Source organism: Dendrobates tinctorius, unplaced genomic scaffold (genome assembly GCF_039654945.1).
Source record: "Dendrobates tinctorius isolate UK_male_01 unplaced genomic scaffold, ASM3965494v1 ptg000116l, whole genome shotgun sequence".
NCBI classification, from domain to species: Eukaryota; Metazoa; Chordata; class Amphibia; order Anura; family Dendrobatidae; genus Dendrobates; species Dendrobates tinctorius.
Window position 1 is genome coordinate 45878299 of NW_027361784.1, and position 20963 is coordinate 45899261.

Consider the following 20963-nt stretch of genomic DNA (forward strand, 5'->3'; position numbering starts at 1 on the left):
GGTAGCTAAAAATAGCAGGAAGATGAAAAGCACAAAGATTACACTGGACCAGTGCGTCCCCCTTCCTCCCGGCGCATCTCCTTCCTCCCGGCGCATCTCCCTTATCCCAGCGAGTCCCCATCCTCCCGGCATGCCCCCTCCTCCCGGGATACGTCCCCATCCTCCCAGCGCATCCCCCTCCTCCTGGAACATCACCCTCCTCCAGGCGCACACCCCTCCTCCCGGCATGTTCACATCCTCTCGGCTCATCCCGTTCATTCCAGCGAGTCCCCCTCCTCCTGAAACATCCGGATTCTCCTCCCGGCGCATTCCACTCCTCCCGGGACACATCGCCCTTCTCCCGGAACGTCCGCCTCCTCCTCCCTGCACGTCCCCTTCCTCCCAGAATATCCACATCCTCCCCACTCATCCCACTCCTCTCAGCACGTCCCCTTGCTCCCGGGGACCTGGCAATTAACTTCCAATAATGAGATCTATTTTGCGTGTCTTCTCAGCCCGCGCCCTACACTTTGCTGTGTGATGTTGAGGACGGTCACGGTCACAGGGTGCGAGGTGGTAATATTCTCGCTTGCTGGTACCAAGACAGATGGGCAATGTTTATAGCGACCATTAGTGCCCGCAGAGCTAACGGTTTCCATAGAAAATCCAGAATCAAACAGAACTAACCCCTTTTTATAGCGTTGCAGCCAGTGAGCTCAGTGGCTCACAAAAAATTCTTTATTTATCCTCCCCAGGTCCACCATTGAGTCTTCTGCACTGTTCCCGATCGACAGCACTGCAGCCAATCAGTGACTCAGCGTCTTTACCCAAGTTAACAACAGGAGCTGCCGAGCTCAATTATTGGCAGCTCATCTGGGAGCAGAGGTGGAGACTCATGGTTGGACCAGGGGATGGTGAGTAGATGTTTTTCCTAAAAACAAATTGCCACCAGAAAACATGGGCTTTACCCCTTTAATGAATGTGATGCTAAGAATCAGATCACTGATCGGGAAGCGGCCATGCTGCTTACTGCACCAGTCCTGGTGTTCATGGCCTGGGTACCTGCTGGAGCAGCCTTGTATCAGCTCTTCAGTCCTTCTCAGGACTCTGCATTTGCTCTAGAAGATGGGATAACATTTCTGCCCCAATTACAGAGAGAATTAGGAAAAAAAAATTAACATTAAAATATCTTTCCATCGCTTTTGGCAACACAAAGTCAATAACTAAAGTAAAAAAAAAAAAAAAAAAGAATGCCGACATTAACAAACCAGACTGGCAGTCCCACCCCTGAGGATCCAAAACTATACCTCTCTCATAGAAAAATTACCATAATAAGGGTGCAATTAAAAAAAAAAAATAATACTTTAGTGCCACTTTATGCCAACATAAAGTAAAGAAAAAAAAAAGGAAAAATCATGAGGAATAAGGCAGTCGCTCCACAAAAATAAGCAGCAATAGCTCTCAATAGCTTATACAGTGGGGTCCCTTGTTCGAGACCCCTCACAGTTGGTGACAGCAGAGCGTTGCAGGCAAAGAGCATCTTGCTCCATCCATGCATTTCTTTGACATTTTGTCAATTTGAATAGCAACCAGACTGCACTTACCTTTCCCAAGCTATACCAAAACTAGACAGTAGCCCCACCCCTGAGGATTCAAAGCAGTAAATCTCTTACAGAACAATTACCATTATAGAAAAGGGAGGATGCAATGAAAAAAAAAAGTTTTAGTGCCACTTCATGGCAGCATAAAATTAAAAAACTGAAAAATCATGAGGAGTAAGGAAGTCGCTGCACAAAAATAAACCGATCCATATGTCTCAATAGCTTACATAGTGGATTCCCTTGTATGAGACACCTCTCAGTTAGCCACAGCAGAGAGTTATTGGCAAAGAGCAAGTATCTCTCTGACTTTTTGTACAATCGAAAAGCAACCGGACTGCATTTACTTTTCCCTAGTGATACCAAACTAGACAGTAGCCCCACCCCTGAGGATCCAAAACAGTAAATCTCTTATCGAAAAATTACCATAATAGAAAGAGGGGGACGAAAAATAAAGAAAAAAAAGGTTTTAGTGCCTTTACCATTCCCCACTGATATCAAACTAAGAATTTAGTGGCACTTTTGCCATCGTAACATTGAAAAAAGGAAAAATCATGAGACATAAGACTGTTAACCCACAACAATAAACTGTCCATATGTCTCAATAGGTTATATAGTGGGTTCTCCTGTATGAGACCCCTTTAACAAGTATCAGGGGAGAACAAACTGCAAATATGTGGAATAATTTAAGCATCATCCCTGGATTTCGACACTGCGGATGTAAGTAGGCTTTTGGGGTCATTGTGTAGAATACTGTCCTAATAAATCCCTGGCACTAAGAGGGGCTCTATGTAACTGGGAAAAAAACATGGACACTATTTTCCAGGAACAGCAACACTCTTGTCCTCAGGTCGAGACTGGTATTGCAGTTCAACCTAGTTTACTGTAATACCAGACACAACCGGAGGACAATCGTGGCGCTGTAATGGGAAGCAGGCGACTATGTATTTTTAATCATGTGCAACCCCTAGAACAGGCTGAGAATCTCTTATGATCACAGAGATAGAAGAGCTGGCGGAGTCGTTTCTGCTCATGTCAGATCCCAGTGATTTGGAAATCTTGGAGGAGCGTTGTGCTCATGACTAATGACACTACCTGGCTTCCAGACTGACTTTTTTTTTTTTCCAGCGCATTAAATTGATTATAAATATTAGATGGTGCTCAAACTCCAGAAATATAGCACAGGGCAGGTTTCCATTGCTTTACAGCCCAAAATGTATTTTGTATCAGTGCACATCATTTAAACAGTAAAAGTGTCGCCTCCGGGGGCTGCTGAGTCGGCACTCCGACGCCTGGGAGAGCGCGCGCTCGCTGCCAGTAGTTAACGCTGACATACTTTGCTGCCTCAGATAAAAAAAACTGTCGGGTCTTAGATCACAGGTAATGTAGGATGAAACGCGCTGTTATTTATTCATTCAGAGCCGCAGCGCAATTCTGCCTCCTGCCAAAAGTGTCATTTACCAAAGAAGTAATAGATTTCTGTGCAATTACATTAGCAGAGCGGGGGATGGGGGCAGGGCGCAGAACAACAAAACTTGAAAGCCGCGGATCTGGTTAAGGCTATGTGACCTGGAGCCCAGCCAACAGATCAGATGGCGCTAGATGTGAATTAGAAACGTCATTAAGGGGGTGCTGGATCAGGTCCCGGTCTATCAGATTGACATCACACTCATAACAAGTCATAAATCAGGGTTTTGGGAACCTAGAAGCTCCAATGATTGCATAAGACCCATTGATTTATCGTTGGAAGACCCCCACATCTTCAAATAGTCTTGCTTAAAAGTTTTAAAAATAAATCTACCATTTTGTGTATGCAGCAATCATGCAGTCCCTTTGGGTTGCAGGTAGATACAGCTGCTGTTCTATGGTTGCAAACTTGACTTGATTTATATTTTCCTGAGCACTAAATAAATGTTTTGCTCAAAGCAGATCGGGGTTATTTTCCAGCGTTGCACAGTCTCCTAAAAATCTGACATAGACATGTTGGCATGGAAGAGTGAGGCAGGTGACATGGGGAACACAAACTATAACATTGAAAGATGGGAGGGAGGATTGAGCAGCTTCTAGCAACACAGAGTTTTGAAACACCCAATCAGCTGTGAACCATCAGCGTCACAAGCACTAAACACCCACCGACCTCGGAGCCATCAGCGTCACAAGCTCTGAACACCCACTGATCTCTGATCTGTACAATTCACAACCACTAAACACCTACTGAGCTCTGAACCATCAGCGTCACAAGCATTGAACACCCACCGACCTCGGAACCATCAGCGTCACAATCACTGAACACCCACTGAGCTCTGAGCCATCAGAATCACAAGCTCTGAACACCCACTGATCTCTGAACTGTACAATTCACAACCACTGAAAACCCACTGAGCTCTGAACCATCAACGTCACAAGCTCTGAACACCCACCAACCTCAGAACCTTCCTGGTCACAGGCTCTGAACACCCACCAACCCCAGAACCATCAGCGTCACAAGTTCTGAACACTCACTGAGCTGTGAACTGTACAATTCACAACCACTGAACACCCACTGAGCTCTGAGCCATCAGAATCACAAGCTCTGAACACCCACTGATCTCTGAACTGTACAATTCACAACCACTGAAAACCCACTGAGCTCTGAACCATCAATGTCACAAGCTCTGAACACCCACCAACCTCAGAACCTTCCTGGTCACAGGCTCTGAACACCCACCAACCCCAGAACCATCAGCGTCACAAGTTCTGAACACTCACACTCACTGAGCTGTGGACTGTACAATTCACAACCACTGAACACCCACTGAGCTATGAACCATCAGTGGCACAACCTCTGAGCTCTCAACCATCAGGGTTACAAGCTCTGAACACCCACTGAGATGTGAACTGCACAATTCACAATCATTGAACACCCACTGAGCTCTCAACCATCAGCTTCACAAGCACTGAACACCCACCCACCAACCTCAGAACCATCAGCGTCACAAGCACTGAACTGTACAATTCACAACCCTACTGAACACCCACTGAGCTCTGAACTGTGCAATTCACAACCACTGAACACCCACTGAGCTCTGAGCCATCAGCATCACAACCTCTGAGCTCTGAACCTTCAGGGTCACAAGCTCTGAACATCCATTGAGATGTGAACTGTACAATTCACAACCACTGAACACCCACTGAGCTCTGAACTGTGCAATTCACAACAACTGAACACCCACTGAGCTCTGAACTGTGCAATTCACAACCACTGAACACCCACTGAGCTCTGAACTGTGCAATTCACAACAACTGAACACCCACTGAGCTCTGAACTGTGCAATTCACAACCACTGAACACCCACTGAGCTCTGAACCATCAGCATCACAACCTCTGAGCTCTGAACCTTCAGGGTCACAAGCTCTGAACATCCATTGAGATGTGAACTGTACAATTCACAACCACTGAACACCCACTGAATTCTGAACTGTGCAATTCACAACTACTGAACACCCACTGAGCTCTGAACCATCAGCATCACAACCTCTGAGCTCTTAACCTTCAGGGTCACAAGCTCTGAACTTCCAATGAGATGTGAACTGTACAATTCACAACCACTGAACACCCACTGAGCTCTGAACCATCAGCATCACAACCTCTGAGCTCTTAACCTTCAGGGTCACAAGCTCTGAACTTCCAATGAGATGTGAACTGTACAATTCACAACCACTGAACACCCACTGAGCTCTGAACCTTCAGCATCACAACCTCTGAGCTCTGAACCTTCAGGGTCACAAGCTCTGAACTTCCAATGAGATATGAACTGTACAATTCACAACCACTGAACACCCACTGAGCTCTGAACCACCAGCATCACAACCTCTGAGCTCTAAAACCTTCAGGGTCACAAGCTCTGAACATCCAATGAGATGTGAACTGTACAATTCACAACCACTGAACACCCATTAAATTCTGAACCATCAGCGTCACAAGCACTCAACAGCCACTGAGCTCGGAACCTTCAGATTAACCACTGAACACCCACTGACCACAGAAACATCAGCATCACAAGCACTTAACCAGTGACCTCTAAACATGCAGCGCCATGAAATGACTTATTGGGAAGATCTATTGCGGACTACAGTTTGATAGACCTCCAAATCAACTCATTCTCTTCACAAGAAGCTGAAAGATAAAATGTTATCCGCCAGTTGTTGATTACTGAAGACAGATATAATGGAGTTCCATAGAAGTTGTAAATATCTATATACAGAGAATTCCTCCGAGCGGCAGCCACTACTTTCTCATCGAACTCTATGCTTTGCATGAGGCAAATTGACCTTTAGTCTCTGAGAAGACCCTAAACACCCTTGCTGGGTTTTTGCGGACTAGGGACTTTCTAAGGAGGCCATTCATTCCACCACCAGTAGATAACTTCTCACTTAAGACCAATAACAGAAACCATTACAACAGGTATGAATTTATCTGCTTGCTTCAGAAAAGAACAGCATGACATATTATTAAGGCTTATTAAAAAGGTGATGGAGGACCATTTTAATGAGACAGTTTAATTTACATCCACAGCCAGAGCTGTCCGGCTAAATATAACTTGCTGTAATTCACCATTGCAATTTAATTGATGGCTCCTATCCGCAGACACTGTTTGCTTTGCGCAGGACTCCCACTCTGCCCTCGTCTCGGGTGTGACATTGCTCAATCTGCATATGTTTACTTATTTTCTGTAAATCAGATTTTATTTTGCTTCCATTTTAATCAGCATCATTTCCTCTTGCTCTTTTCATTTTACTGAATTCTATTAAGCCGTGCATCTGCTGTGCGAAAGCGCCGTCTGACCCCGGGCAGGGCCACCGGAACAGTTCTCGGAGCAGTGGGTAAACTCTACCTACAGGCGTGTGCCCGGCTCCCATGCTGGGCAGATCATTCACATGAGAAGCATGCATGGAAAACATATGGTCTCCATTAGCGTCGCTGAAAATGCTGCCTGTAATGTGAATGAAGGATTTGTGATAATCTGGAATCATCCAAATCTGCAGCCAGGGAAGCAATGACGAGGACTAGAGCCGCAAGGGAAGAAAAGGCTAAATCACATAATTCATTATGAGCACAAAGCCCAATAATAAAACCAAGTGAAACATAAAAGTTCAAAATAAGGAATTTAACATACAAAACCTCAAAAATCAGGAATGACTGCGCCAATACATCATTCCAGCCATAGCACCTAGGGAAGTAGAACTTGTACGTGTTGTTTGGTGGGGTCCTTACATTGAATCTCATCCTTGTCATTCAGTCTTTTTATTATTAATTATTCACTTTTTTTTGCTTTTCATCAGTATCTTCCCTGCACTATAGGTGCTGGAACCTCTTTTCTTTCACTTCACAGCATGCACTGCTCCAGCCATTATCCAATAGCTCACCTGCCATGATCTGTATGTTAACCTCTCTGATGCCTGTATGCAAATTGACAGACAGGAGAGCAAATGTAGAAAAGCAAATACCTGCCCCCACTTCCTGTAGAGAGCCATAGATCCACTCCCACTTCCTGTAGGTAAAGACTTTACTCCCACATCCTGTAGATAAAGCCCCCGCCTCCACTTCCTGTAGATAAAGAACCTGTTCCCACTTCCTGTAGATAAAGAACCTGTCCCCACTTCCTGTAGATAAAGCCCCCGCCTCCACTTCCTGTAGATAAAGAACCTGTCCCCACTTCCTGTAGATAAATAACCTGTCCCCACTTCCTGTAGATAAAGCCCCTGCATCCACTTCCTGTAGATAAAGAACCTGTCCCCACTTCCTGTAGATAAAGAACCTGTTCCCACTTCCTGTAGATAAAGAACCTGTCCCCACTTCCTGTAGATAAAGAACCTGTTCCCACTTCCTGTAGATAAAGAACCTGTCCCCACTTCCTGTAGATAAAGCCCCTGCCTCCACTTCCTGTAATCCTGTAAAAAGAAACATCTGCCACTACTTCTTGTAGAGACTAAGTCTGGAGCCACTTTTGGTAGAGATTAAAAAAAATGACCAGTTCCCCAACTTTTAAACTTATTGTAGAGATACAAACACCAATTCCTGTAGACAGACAAATATCTGTTCCTACGTTTTGTAGACTGGCTCCACTTCCTGTAGAGATAAAAAAAGAAAGACTGGCCCCAACTTTTCTACTTCCTCCCAGTTCCTGTAGAGAGATAAAGACCTGCTCCCAGTTCCTGTAGAGAGATAAAGACCTGCTCCCAGCTCCTGTAGAGCAGTGGTTCTCAACCTTTCTAATGCCGTGACCCCGCAATACAGTTCCTCATGTTGCAGTGACCCCAAACCAAAAAATAATTTTGGTGGCTACTTTACCTGTAATTTTTACATTATTAACATTTTTTACACCAGCAGGCTGTCTCACAGGCTCTCTTATTATTATTATTATTATTTATTGTTATAGCGCCATTTATTCCATGGCGCTTTACATGTAAGGAGGGGTATACATAAAAACAAGTACAATAATCTTAAACAATACAAGTCATAACTGGTACAGGAGGAGAGAGGACCCTGCCCGCGAGGGCTCACAATCTTCAAGGGATGGGTGATAATACAGTAGGCGAGGGTAGAGCTGGTCGTGCAGCAGTTTGGTCGATCGGTTGTTACTGCAGGTTATAGGCTTGTCGGAAGAGGTGGGTCTTCAGGCTCTTTTTGAAGGTTTCGATGGTAGGTGAGAGTCTGATATGTTGTGGTAGAGAGTTCCAGAGTAGGGGTGATGCGCGAGAGAAATCTTGTATGCGATTGTGGGAAGAGGAGATAAGAGGGGAGTAGAGAAGGAGATCTTGTGAGGATCGGAGGTTGCGTGCGGGAAAGTACCGGGAGACGAGGTCACAGATGTATGGAGGAGACAGGTTGTGGATGGCTTTGTATGTCATGGTTAGGGTTTTGTAATGGAGTCTCTGGGCAATTGGGAGCCAGTGAAGGGATTGACAGAGGGGAGAAGCTGGGGAATAGCGGGGGGACAGGTGGATTAGTCGGGCAGCAGAGTTTAGAATAGATTGGAGGGGTGCGAGAGTGTTTGAGGGGAGGCCACAGAGCACGATGTTGCAGTAGTCAAGGCGAGAGATGATGAGGGCATGGACTAGGGTTTTTGCAGATTCTTGGGTGAGGAATGAACGGATTCATGAAATATTTTTGAGTTGAAGTCGGCAGGAAGTGGAAAGGGCTTGGATATGTGGTTTGAAGGAGAGATCAGCGTCAAGGATTACTCCGAGGCAGCGAGCTTGTGGGACTGGGGAGAGTGGGCAGCCATTTACTGTAATTGATAGGTTCGTAGGGGGGGTCACGTGAGATGGGGGAAAGATGATGAATTCTGTTTTGTCCATGTTGAGTTTCAGAAATCTAGCGGAGAAGAAGGATAAAATAGTGGACAGACATTGAGGGATTCTGGTTAGTAGGGAGGTGATATCTGGTCCAGAGATGTAGATCTGTGTGTCATCAGCGTAAAGATGATACTGAAAGCCATGAGATTCTATGAGCTGTCCCAGGCCAAAGGTGTAAATAGAGAACAGCAAGGGCCCAAGGACTGAACCTTGTGGGACTCCGACAGATAGGGGGCGAGGTGAGGAGGTGGTGTGTGAGTGGGAGACGCTGAATGTCCGGTCTGTTAGGTATGATGAGATCCAGGATAGGGCCAAGTCTGTGATGCCGAGGGATGAGAGGGTGTGTAATAATAGGGAATGGTCCACTGTGTCAAAGGCAGCCGACAGGTCCAGGAGGAGGAGGACAGAGTAGTGTCGCTTGCTCTTGGCGGTTAAGAGGTCATTGGTGACCTTAGTAAGGGCAGTTTCAGTGGAGTGGTGTGACCGGAAGCCAGATTGTAAGCGGTCGAAGAGGGAGCTAGAAGAGAGATGGGAGGACAGTTCAAGGTAGACGTGTTGTTCCAGTAGCTTGGAGGCGTAGGGGAGAAGTGATATAGGGCGATAGCTAGATACAGAGGATGGGTCAAGAGAGGGCTTTTTGAGGATAGGTGTGATGGAGGAATGTTTAAAGCTTGAGGGGAAAACACCAGTTGTTAGTGATAGGTTGAAGAGATGGGTTAGGGTTGGGATGAAGACTGTGGTGAGGTTTGGTATGAAGTGGGATGGGATCGGGTCGAGTGCACAGGTGGTGAGATGTGATCTTGAGAGTAGAGTGGAGAGTCGATCTTCTGTAATAGTGGAGAAGTTGGTTTTGAAGGTGGAGGGCTGGGAAGTCGGGAGTAAGGGCTCTGGGGGTTGTTGACCAAAACTGTCCCTGATGTTATCAATTTTCTGCTTGAAAAATGAGGCAAAGTCTTCAGCTGAGATGAGTGGGGAGGGAGGAGGTGCTGGGGGGCGGAGGAGAGAATTGAAGGTTTTGAATAACTGTTTAGGGTTGTGAGACAGGGAGGATATGAGAGATGAGAAGTAGGTTTGTTTAGCTGTGGCGAGTGTGGTCTTGAAAGTAGTGAGGGACTCTCTTGGCTCTCCGCCTCTTGCCTCTTAGGCTTTTGTCCTCCGGCGCATGCTGCGTCCGCCCACTGATGACGTCAGCTAGCGCCGGACACACGTAATGCGCTGCTATGGACTGTGGAGCGATCCCCCCGCCCCTTAGGCCCCGGACGGATGATGCAATCATGTCTGCGCATGCGCGCAGGAATTCAGTTTGGAACGCGCATCCATAACGGCGTGCGTTCTAGCTGATTAGCGCTGCTGCAGACGGTAGCACGACTTCTTAGCGGCTAAAGCTATCGGAAATATGTATTTCCGATGGCTTTAGGCGACCCCTGTGTTTTGGTCGCGACCCACAGGTTGAGAACCGCTGCTGTAGAGCGATAAAGACCTGCTCCCAGTTCCTGTAGAGAGATAAAGACCTGCCCCCAGTTCCTGTAGAGCTACAAAGATCCACCCTCACTTCTTGCAGAGAAGCAAAGATCCGCCTTCACTTCTTGCAGAGAAGCAAAGATCCGCCTTCACTTCTTGCAGAGAAGCAAAGATCCGCCTTCACTTCTTGCAGAGAAGCAAAGATCCGCCTTCACTTCCTGTATGGAGACAGTCCCACCCTCCCTTCCTCTAAAGATACAAAGATCTACCGCATAAACCTGCAGGGTCTATGGTATCTAAGAAAAGACAGTTCTCACGTCCGGGACACCTAGAACGACAAAGAGCTATTTTGCTGAGGGAAACCCATTTCACATGAAGTGGCCTCTGTCGGTTACATGTAGTATTATCTGGCAAATAGAGTTAGGCATATCGCCATCCTCTGAACTGGCGCTCTGCGAATCTGCTACCTTCTGGTATCTCTGGTGCGGCTCTAACCTAGCAGGGCTGCCATGAATTTGTGTGGGCGTCAGACCCCAAAGATGACGTTGTGCCAGACTGGCTATTAAAAAGCTGTGCCAAGGATCCTGGGAGGTAAGGAGATTCGCAGAGCTCCAATACAGCGGTGAGAGACTACTGCATTTGCCGATGGACCAGAATCCTATGAACTGATCTGCCCATCTGTTATGGCAACCATCAAAAGGACATCCTTGTAATACATGGACTGCTCGAGTCTGCCAGAACAGGAATCCCTCCTTCCTAGCAGCTCTTAGTTCTGGTTCATATACGGAGGTTCTGAGTGGCTTCTCCCCCCGTGTAATAACCAAAAAATAGTTATATTTCCCCAGCCTTGGCCACTACTGGGTAAAAGAATGGAGAATATGATCCACCTACACCAATAACAACCAAAAGCCAAGAGTTTCTGAAGTTGGATCTGAGGAGACCAGCTGCCCATCATGTCAGATTCAATGTATTGGAAAGTTTTCAAAATGAGACAACCCTTTAATAAAGTAAAGTTATAGGCCCTCATGGTTGCCTTTCACCTTATCATCTGGAACATAGCCTGCAGGTTCCAACACATGAAACAAGTGAGTAGTTTGGATTCTTTTGAAAACTTCTGAAAAGTAAAAAATCTCCTTCCCTGGAGTTCAGAATAAGAAGAACTCAGCGTTACTTATGAACAAGTAATAAGCTAAGTAACAATGAAAAAAAGAATAGTTGAAAACAATATCAAAATGGAATGCAGAGCGGAATAGAATGAGTGGGATGGACGGCTTTGTAGTCTCCAGCATGAGAACAATTATATCGTAAAAAATATGATATTGCACAAATGGACATCATAAATGTAGCTCTGCTCTCGGAGACCTCTGTTTACAAGTCAGGGATGGAGAGACGCTTGGGTGTCAGACGAATAGCCAGTCATCTCACTGGCCGAAGTGTGATACTAAATTTCTCCACCAGTGGCCGCGACAGGAGAAATGTTCAGCGAGCAGTGGCTTCACCAGGCAAAAACGGCGGTGCCGACAGCCAAACCCACTGCAGTCTCAGAGCATTGACCACTGATGGGACAAGCTTTCCAGGACTCTCCAGTCCTTGCTTTGGCAATGGTTCTTTGCATTTTTAATTATTTATATTGCCATGTTGATAAAAACTATGGTCGCTGGAGATGTGATGGGGTTTAGGATGTGAATGTTGAGATCTAACCCCTATAACTAATTTTAAAGGGATATTGAATTTTTAAAGACCTTCTTTTGTATCCCAATTGTCCTGAGGATAAAGTGCTGTATTGTTGGCGAATAACGCAGTGCTGTATAAAGTTAGCAGGGTCGCAATGCTGAAATAGCACTGCGGCCCCCTGTATTCTCAGGATGTGAACCCTCACAATCATAAAATGATGACATACCTTAGTAATATTACATCAGCCTACAAGATGAGAATAAACTTTCAATGGCATAGTCCAGCTGCTATCAAGTTAGAGTCATAGACAGTGTATCTAAGCTTAAAGGGGTAGCGCCGTAATGATCTGTATATCAATAGGGGTCCAGCATCAGACACCCCCAATGATCTGTATATCAATAGGGATCCAGCATCAGACACCCCCAATGATCTGTATATCAATAGGGGTCCAGCATCAGACACTCCCAATGATCTGTATATCAATAGGGGTCCAGCATCAGACACTCCCAATGATCTGTATATCAATAGGGGTACAGCATCAGACACTCCCAATGATCTGTATATCAATAGGGGTCCAGCATCAGACATCCCCAATGATCTGTATATCAATAGGGGTCCAGCATCAGACACTCCCAATGATCTGTATATCAATAGGGGTCCAGCATCAGACACTCCCAATGATCTGTATATCAATAGGGGTCCAGCATCAGACACCCGCAATGATCTGTATATCAATAGAGGTCCAGCATCAGACACTCCCAATGATCTGTATATCAATAGGGGTCCAGCATCAGACACCCGCAATGATCTGTATATCAATAGGGGTCCAGCATCAGACACCCGCAATGATCTGTATATCAATAGAGGTCCAGCATCAGACACTCCCAATGATCTGTATATCAATAGGGGTCCAGCATCAGACACTCCCAATGATCTGTATATCAATAGGGGTCCAGCATCAGACACCCCCAATGATCTGTATATCAATAGGGGTCCAGCATCAGACACTCCCAATGATCTGTATATCAATAGGGGTCCAGCATCAGACACCCCCAATGATCTGTATATCAATAGGGGTCCAGCATCAGACACCCCCAATGATCTGTATATCAATAGAGGTCAAGCATCAGACACCCCCAATGATCTGTATAACAATAGAGGTCCAAGCATCAGACATCCCCAATGATCTGTATATCAATAGGGGTCCAGCATCAGACACCCCCAATGATCTGTATATCAATAGGGGTCCAGCATCAGACACCCCCAATTATCTGTATATAAATAGGGGTCCAGCATCAGACAATCCCAATGATCTGTATATCAATAGGGGTCCAGCATCAGACACCCCCAATGATCTGTATATCAATAGGGGTCCAGCATCAGACACCCCCAATGAGCTGTATATCAATAGGGGTCCAGCATCAGACACCCCCAATGATCTGTATATCAATAGGGGTCCAGCATCAGATACCCCCAATGATCTGTATATCAATAGGGGTCCAGCATCAGACATCCCCAATGATCTGTATATCAATAGGGGTCCAGCATCAGACACTCCCAATGATCTGTATATCAATAGGGGTCCAGCATCAGACACTCCCAATGATCTGTATATCAATAGGGGTCCAGCATCAGACACCCGCAATGATCTGTATATCAATAGGGGTCCAGCATCAGACACCCGCAATGATCTGTATATCAATAGGGGTCCAGCATCAGACACCCCCAATGATCTGTATATCAATAGGGGTCCAGCATCAGACATCCCCAATGATCTGTATATCAATAGGGGTCCAGCATCAGACACCCCCAATGATCTGTATATCAATAGGGGTCCAGCATCAGACACCCCCAATGATCTGTATATCAATAGGGGTCCAGCATCAGACATCCCCAATGATCTGTATATCAATAGGGGTCCAGCATCAGACACCCCCAATGATCTGTATATCAATAGGGGTCCAGCATCAGACACCCGCAATGATCTGTATATCAATAGGGGTCCAGCATCAGACACCCGCAATGATCTGTATATCAATAGGGGTCCAGCATCAGACACCCCCAATGATCCGTATATCAGGAGGGGTTCAGCATCACACCCTCAATGATCCGTATATCAGGAGGGGTCCAGCACCCGACACTCACAATGATTTCTTTAAGAGTACATTGTGTAGTGGCTGGCTTTGGATACTATTTACTTCAGCAGGAGTACAGCTGCCTCACCCCAGAATGGCAGCTGGAAGGAGCTGTGATATTCTGGATCCGTATACTGTGCACTTGTGGCGGTCACGGCTCGGGGTACCATCTTGTATCCTATGCGAAGGTGGCACTTTGGCTTCTTGCCACATCCCCGTCACCCAGGGCACATAACATGCCAGCCCCTTCCCAAGCAATCCCTTAATAACCGACAGATTAGTTACCAGGAAAACACTAACAACAGTATGGGGTTGTCAGAAAACCTGTCCAATCCATCTGGGGAAAAATAGGGACTGAGATGAGATACAAACACTTGGAAGGACATCAACGCCGCCCTTATTGCCAAATTTATCACATCAAAAAAACCGATAAGGTTGAGTAAACCTGTACATCCAGAGTCCAGTCGTCAGGAGTAGGTAGCACCACTGCGCCATCACAGACGTCTACAAATGTCTCTATGGAGGTCTACCTAGAACTCCAGACGAGGTGTTGCTACTTTCAGACACCTCATTACCCCTCGGTATTGATAGCTGCTTTGCTGCGTGTGGAGTTAAAAATCCATTAACGAATCATTTGGTTACAGGAATAAAAGTTACAGGGAAAAAAAAAAAACGTTAATTTGTGCTGAAAATAAAGTGTGTCATTAGGGTCAAATGTTTTGTGTCGCAGTAGGATGCCACCAAGATGTTCCAAGCGGAGAGATGGCTCTTCTTGCTGTGACTTCCCGCTCCAGGTAAGTAGGTCAATGCATAGCCTCATCGCCTCTACCGGCTGCCGTAACTCATCACTGCAGACGAGAGCTTGTGTTATTTTCTGCTGGAACGTCATGAAACGTCAACGAGGACCGAACCAAGAAGATCTTCGGTGTGTGAAGACACGACATGGCCGGTCTAAGGCACAAGCATTCTTAAGAGGAAATATGTAGATGGAAAACAACCCATTTAAGATATGCAATTGATACCTGATGAGTATGAGTTTCATAACTGCATCCCTCACCAATTTTCATATACTTCAATGGATGAGTAGCCACACTTGCATCTACTGGGAAAAGCCCGAGCAAATAGTGACTTTTTTCTATAAATTGACATTCTGATTGAGAATATTCATCTGTTCCGGAATGTCACTTTAAGGGCGGGGGTTCTAAATTCCTTGGTGGTTGAGGACACATTCTACAGCTCCACTGTCTATGGGGCTGATGGAGGTTATTGAGCGCGGCACTTGGCTATAGATACTCTAAGAGCTTTCCCTAACCACAAAAAGAACCAAAAAGCAACATATCTCCCATCAACAGTCCCAAATTTTGGTAGGGTTGGAGTCCTATAAAATAAAGATGGGGCTAATGCAGATTTCGGGATCCTGGCTTGGAAAGATTCTTGCCCTTTTTCATGATCAGTTACAGCTTTTAATATCTGGATGAAAGATATAATAGAAGGCGCCGCGTGAGGCGTAGATACATGATTTATGCTTAGAACGTAGATCAGACCACAGTCAATATTTGGACACCTCGCCAATTTGTCTCCCGCTCACTGTCTAAATGTCTGTAATTCGAGGGAAACGTCTTCGGATTTTACGGTTTTAGATGATAGAAAAGGGAAAAAAAAAAAATGAAATACAAAAACTCAGCAGATGATTTGTCAAGGCAGAAACAATTACCTGAATTCCCGGCTGGGGAGGATTCTGCATTCTCGCTTATTACGGCAGTCACTTTCATTTATCAGTTTAATTATCTTGGGTAGAAATTAGACATAGTCGTGTGTTCCTTAAATTTAATGGGTGGGGGCAAATATATTGCAAAATTAGAAGTATGATTTGAATGCGTTAATGCGTCATTAACCCTTTATTAATTATCGCCGTATGACGTGCCATAATCTATCACGATTTAAGGATAGATTATATAAGGAGAGCTTTAAACTAGAACAACATGGGAAGGGAAGCAAAAGACCAGAAAAAGCCATACACCTGACAAATGCTATTGAGAACTCTGCTATTAGAAGTGGAAAGGAAGAACAAAGACAAAAGAATCTAAATAATACAAATATTGGAGAAAGAGAAACCAATCACAAACTAAAATGTTTCTATACTAATGCACAAAGCATGGGCAACAAACAAGGAGAATTGGAACTACTAACACAGGAAAAGAAATATGACGTCATTGGAATCACTGAAACTTGGTGGGATGATACACATGATTGGAATACAAGACTAGAAGGATACAACTTATTTGCAAGAAACAGACTTGATAAACGAGGAGGAGGTGTCGCATTGTATGTTAGAAATGCGTATATCTGCACAGAGATTGGAGCTTCAGAGACTGGGAGTTCTGTGGAAACTGTTTGGGTAAGAATACAAGGACAGAACAATGGAAAGGACACCATTGTAGGCATTTACTACAGGCCGCCTGTGCAAGCTGAAGATATGGATGAATTCTTTATGCATCAAATGGCCAAGTTCTCCAAAAAATATGACAGTTGTCATGGGAGATTTCAACTATCCAGACATTTGTTGGGAATCGCTCTCAGGCAAAACTAACAGGTCAAGGAAATTCTTATCCTCTCTTGCTGACAACTTTATCTTCCAAAAGGTAGGGCAGAAAAGAAGGGGAACTGCTACCTTGGATCTAATCCTTATAAACAGGAAGGAAATGGTTGAGGAGGTAAAAGTGGCTGGGACCCTAGGAGGTAGCGACCATGCTATTTTAGAATTTTGGATAACTAGAGGAGGAAGACCTGTGAAGACTCAGACGTCAAGGTTAGATTTCAGAAAGGCAGATTTTAAGGGATTCAGAAAGAGAATCGGAGGGATCCAATGGCTGGATATCCTTAAAGACAAAAATGTCCAGGAAGGATGGGAAATCTTGAAAAATGAAATTCTCCAAGCGCAGTTGTTAACAATTCCGAAAAGAGGGAAGAATAGGAAGCATTTAAGGAAACCAGGATAGATGAACACAGAACTTAAGCACATGCTAAAAAGGAAGAAAAAATGTTTATAAAATGGAAAGAGGGAGGCATATCTAAAGAAGAATATAATGCTGTCTGCAGAACCTGCAGGGCACAAATCAGATTAGCTAAAGCTGACAGTGAATTGAGGCTTGCAAGAGATGTCAAAAGCAATAATAAAGGATTTTGGGGATATGTCAAAAGTAAAAGAAAAGTCAAAGATGCTTTAGGATTTCTACAGGATGAAAATGATGAAATGGTAAGACAGGATGTTGAGAAGGCTGAACTTTTAAATTCCTATTTTGCATCTGTTTTCTCTCAGAAAGGAAATGTAACATCAACTGTTCTTCACTGTCCTATTAAGGGAATAGAAGAATCCAGGATATCTATAAACAGAAAGATAGTAAGGAAACACTTAGCTAACCTAAATGAATTCAAGTCTCCAGGTCCAGATGAATTACATCCCAGAGTACTGAAGGAGATAGCAGAAGAAATTTTTGAACCCCTCTCCATAATCTTTGAAAATTCTTGGAGAACAGGAGAAGTCCCAGAAAACTGGAGAAGAGCAAATGTTGTTCCTATCTTCAAAAAGGAGAAGGTGGACCCAGGCAACTATAGGCCGGTGAGTCTGACTTCTATACCAGGAAAGATCTTTGAACAAATTATTAAACAACATGTATGTCAGTACCTGGATAAGAATGAAGTGATTAAACAGAGTCAGCATGGGTTTGTAACTAATAAGTCATGTCAGACTAACTTAATTTCCTTCTATGACGGAATCACTGATTGGGTGGATCAAGGAAATGCTGTAGATATAGTATATCTTGACTTCAGCAAAGCATTTGACAAAGTATCTCATACAATCCTTATTGAAAAAATGACTAAGTATGGAATGGACAAGGCAATTGTTAGGTGGAATCATAACTGGCTTAGTGATCGGACCTAAAGAGTGGTCGTAAATGGCTGCACATCCAGTTGGCAGAATGTCTCAAGTGGGGTACCACAGGGCTCTGTCCTGGGCCCTGTATTGTTCAACTGTCATGAACTCATTTTCTGCTCCACCAGTTGAGAGTTACCCTTCCGTTCTCCCTCTGGTGGTGACAGGAAGTAGTGCGGTTGGTTTAAGTGGTAGTGATCTGCCACCTGATGAGGAAGATAACGATTGGATCTCTGGAGTATCAGACTGGATATAAGACAGCCAACGCCCTATCCGGGTGCTGGTGATTCAGTCGGCTTCTCAGGTCCTGGACTTCAGCTCTCTTCCAGTCTTCTCAAGTTAAGTTTGTTTTTTGCTATGTTCACACTTGCGCTTGTTGGTCAATTCAGTTTTTTGTGTAATCAGCCTGCCCCTGCTGGGGCTATGCTGAAATTCCACTCCTATTAATCAGTATTTGCCAATCTGTTTTTTGTCCCTTATGAGATTGGCCTCTTTTTTGCTCTGTCTCAGAATATTTCAGAGTACTGATATAGGTTTAGAAGTCTAGTGACTTCAGGGTTAATTTTGCTATCAGAAGTGTTGGACAAAATTTTTGTAGGTTGTTTTTGGCAGATTGCAGACAGTGTCTTTCCTTTTCTGTCCTTTTTAGTTAGCCGGGCCCCATCGTTTGCTCAGCCTATTTTCCTGCCTTTGTTTGTATTTTCATCTTGTTTCACTGTCAATACATGTGGGGGGCTGTCTTTCCTTTGTGGTCTGCTCTGGGGCAGTTAGTTTTCCTCTTTTCCTGCTTTAGGCTTATGTAGTTCTCCGGTTGTGATGAGGCGTCTAGGACCAACGTAGGAACACTCCACGACTGCTGCTAGTTGTGCGGTTAAGATCAGGGATCTGCAATCTGCATAGTTACCAACTTCTCTGGTTTTCTGAGACTTAGCTTGTTGTCTTTTTTTTCCTCCTCGGTTTCCCATTCATAACATTCAACATCTTTATCAACGATTTAGATGAAGGAATTGAGGGTAAACGGATTAAATTTGCTGATGACACAAAGCTAGGAGGGATAGCTAATTCTAGACAAGAGAGAGAGGATTCAAAAAGATATAAATAAACTGGAGCAGTGGGCAGCAACTATCAGAATGGTTTTTAACAGGGAAAAATGCAAAGTACTACATCTGGGCAATAAAAATGAAAAAAAGCATATACAGAATGGGAGGAATAGGGCTAAGCAACAGCACATGTGAAAAAGACATGGGTATACTAATAGATCACAGACTGAATATGAGTCAACAGTGTGATGCAGCAGCAAAAAAGACAAATGCAATTCTAGGATGTATTAACAGAAGCATACAGTCTAGATCACGTGAAGTCATTATTTCCCTCTACTCCTCTTTGGTCAGACCTCATCTGGAATATTGTGTCCAGTTTTGGGCAACACATTTTAAAAAAGACATCAACAAACTGCAGCAAGTTCAGAAAAGAGCGACCAGAATGGTGACCGGTCTGCAAACCCTGTCTTATGAGGAAAGGTTGCAGAATTTGGGAATGTTTAGTTTGCAAAAGAGAAGACTGAAAGGAGACTTAATAGCTGTCTACAAATATCTAAAGGGCAGTCACATTGTAGAAGGATCATCTTTATTCTCATTTGCACAAGGAAAGAGTAGAAGCAATGGGATGAAACTGAATGGGAGGAGACACAGATTAGATATTAGAAAAAACTTTTTGACAGTTAGAGTGATCAATGAGTGGAACAGGCTGCCACGAGAGGTGGCGAGTTCTCCTTCAATGGAAGTCTGTAAACAGAGGCTGGACAGACATCTGACTGGGATGATTTAGCGAATGCTGCTTTGAAGCAGGGGGTTGGACCAGATGGCCCAGGAGGTCCCTTCCAACTCTACGATTCTATGATTCTATATTGTCCAAACACGGACGATTAAAACATCCAGCGGTGATGCACTGGAAGACTTGTATGGTCAACCATTCATTGACCACCATGTAATACTGTGTTTCCCCTGCAGCATCATTAACTCAGAAAAATCAGCCCTAGGTTGCCATATCACAATCAACCCTCTTAATCTGAGAGCCAGTATTGGGAAAAGGGCTTCCAAAATCCTCTAATTTTGCCAGTGATCCCAGAAGCTAAACCTATGGTGTTCTGAGACAACTCCTTCAATCACATAATAAAAAGGTTACACGACGGTAGAAGATAATTGACCTCTTCCTCACAATCGAACCCCCAATGAGCCATTGCCAAATGTGGCGCTGACTCTGGCAAGCTTCCCGGCATGAACAACTAAACATGGATTTACAGCAAGGTCAGATAATTGGGCACCACCAGGAGACACCTCCAGGGCCAAAAAGACCCCACTAGGATGCGTCGGGATCCGTTTTATGGAATAGAGCTGCACAGTGTAATTCTACTAGTGTAATGTTACAGAATAGTGATGAGTGAACGTGCTCGGTTCACGTGATATCTGAACATGCTTGGGGGCTAACCGAGTTACTTGTCGCTCTTTAATTCTGATCCCCCTTACCTCTCCATAGACTTCAATAGATTGGTATAATCTGATCTCTCAGTGAGTGAGATGGGTTATGGGTTTTAGCTGTTTTTTTTTCTTTTTAAGTGAATGATGAGTTCAGTAAACAGAAGGAGAAGTGGTAGATAAAAGGGGAAAGAAGCATAAAGTTTATGTTTGCATGTACTATTTGATATGGAAAAAGTTATTAAAACAATAGTGATCATTTCGAATCAGCTTCCATTTCATATGAGCAGACGTCAGACGTTAAAAATTGTTAATGGGAGATGTAAAAATAAGAAAACTTATTTTTGTGAGTTGCAGCTCCACATTTAGG

At 44.4% G+C, this 20963-nt stretch overlaps 1 protein-coding gene across 2 annotated transcripts in view; it reads right to left on the minus strand.

The window, feature by feature from the left end:
* The window catches only part of TRAPPC9 (trafficking protein particle complex subunit 9), a 691224-nt gene that overhangs the window by 209280 nt on the left and 460981 nt on the right, over positions 1-20963 (minus strand). The gene's annotated exons all lie outside the window — the stretch shown is intronic.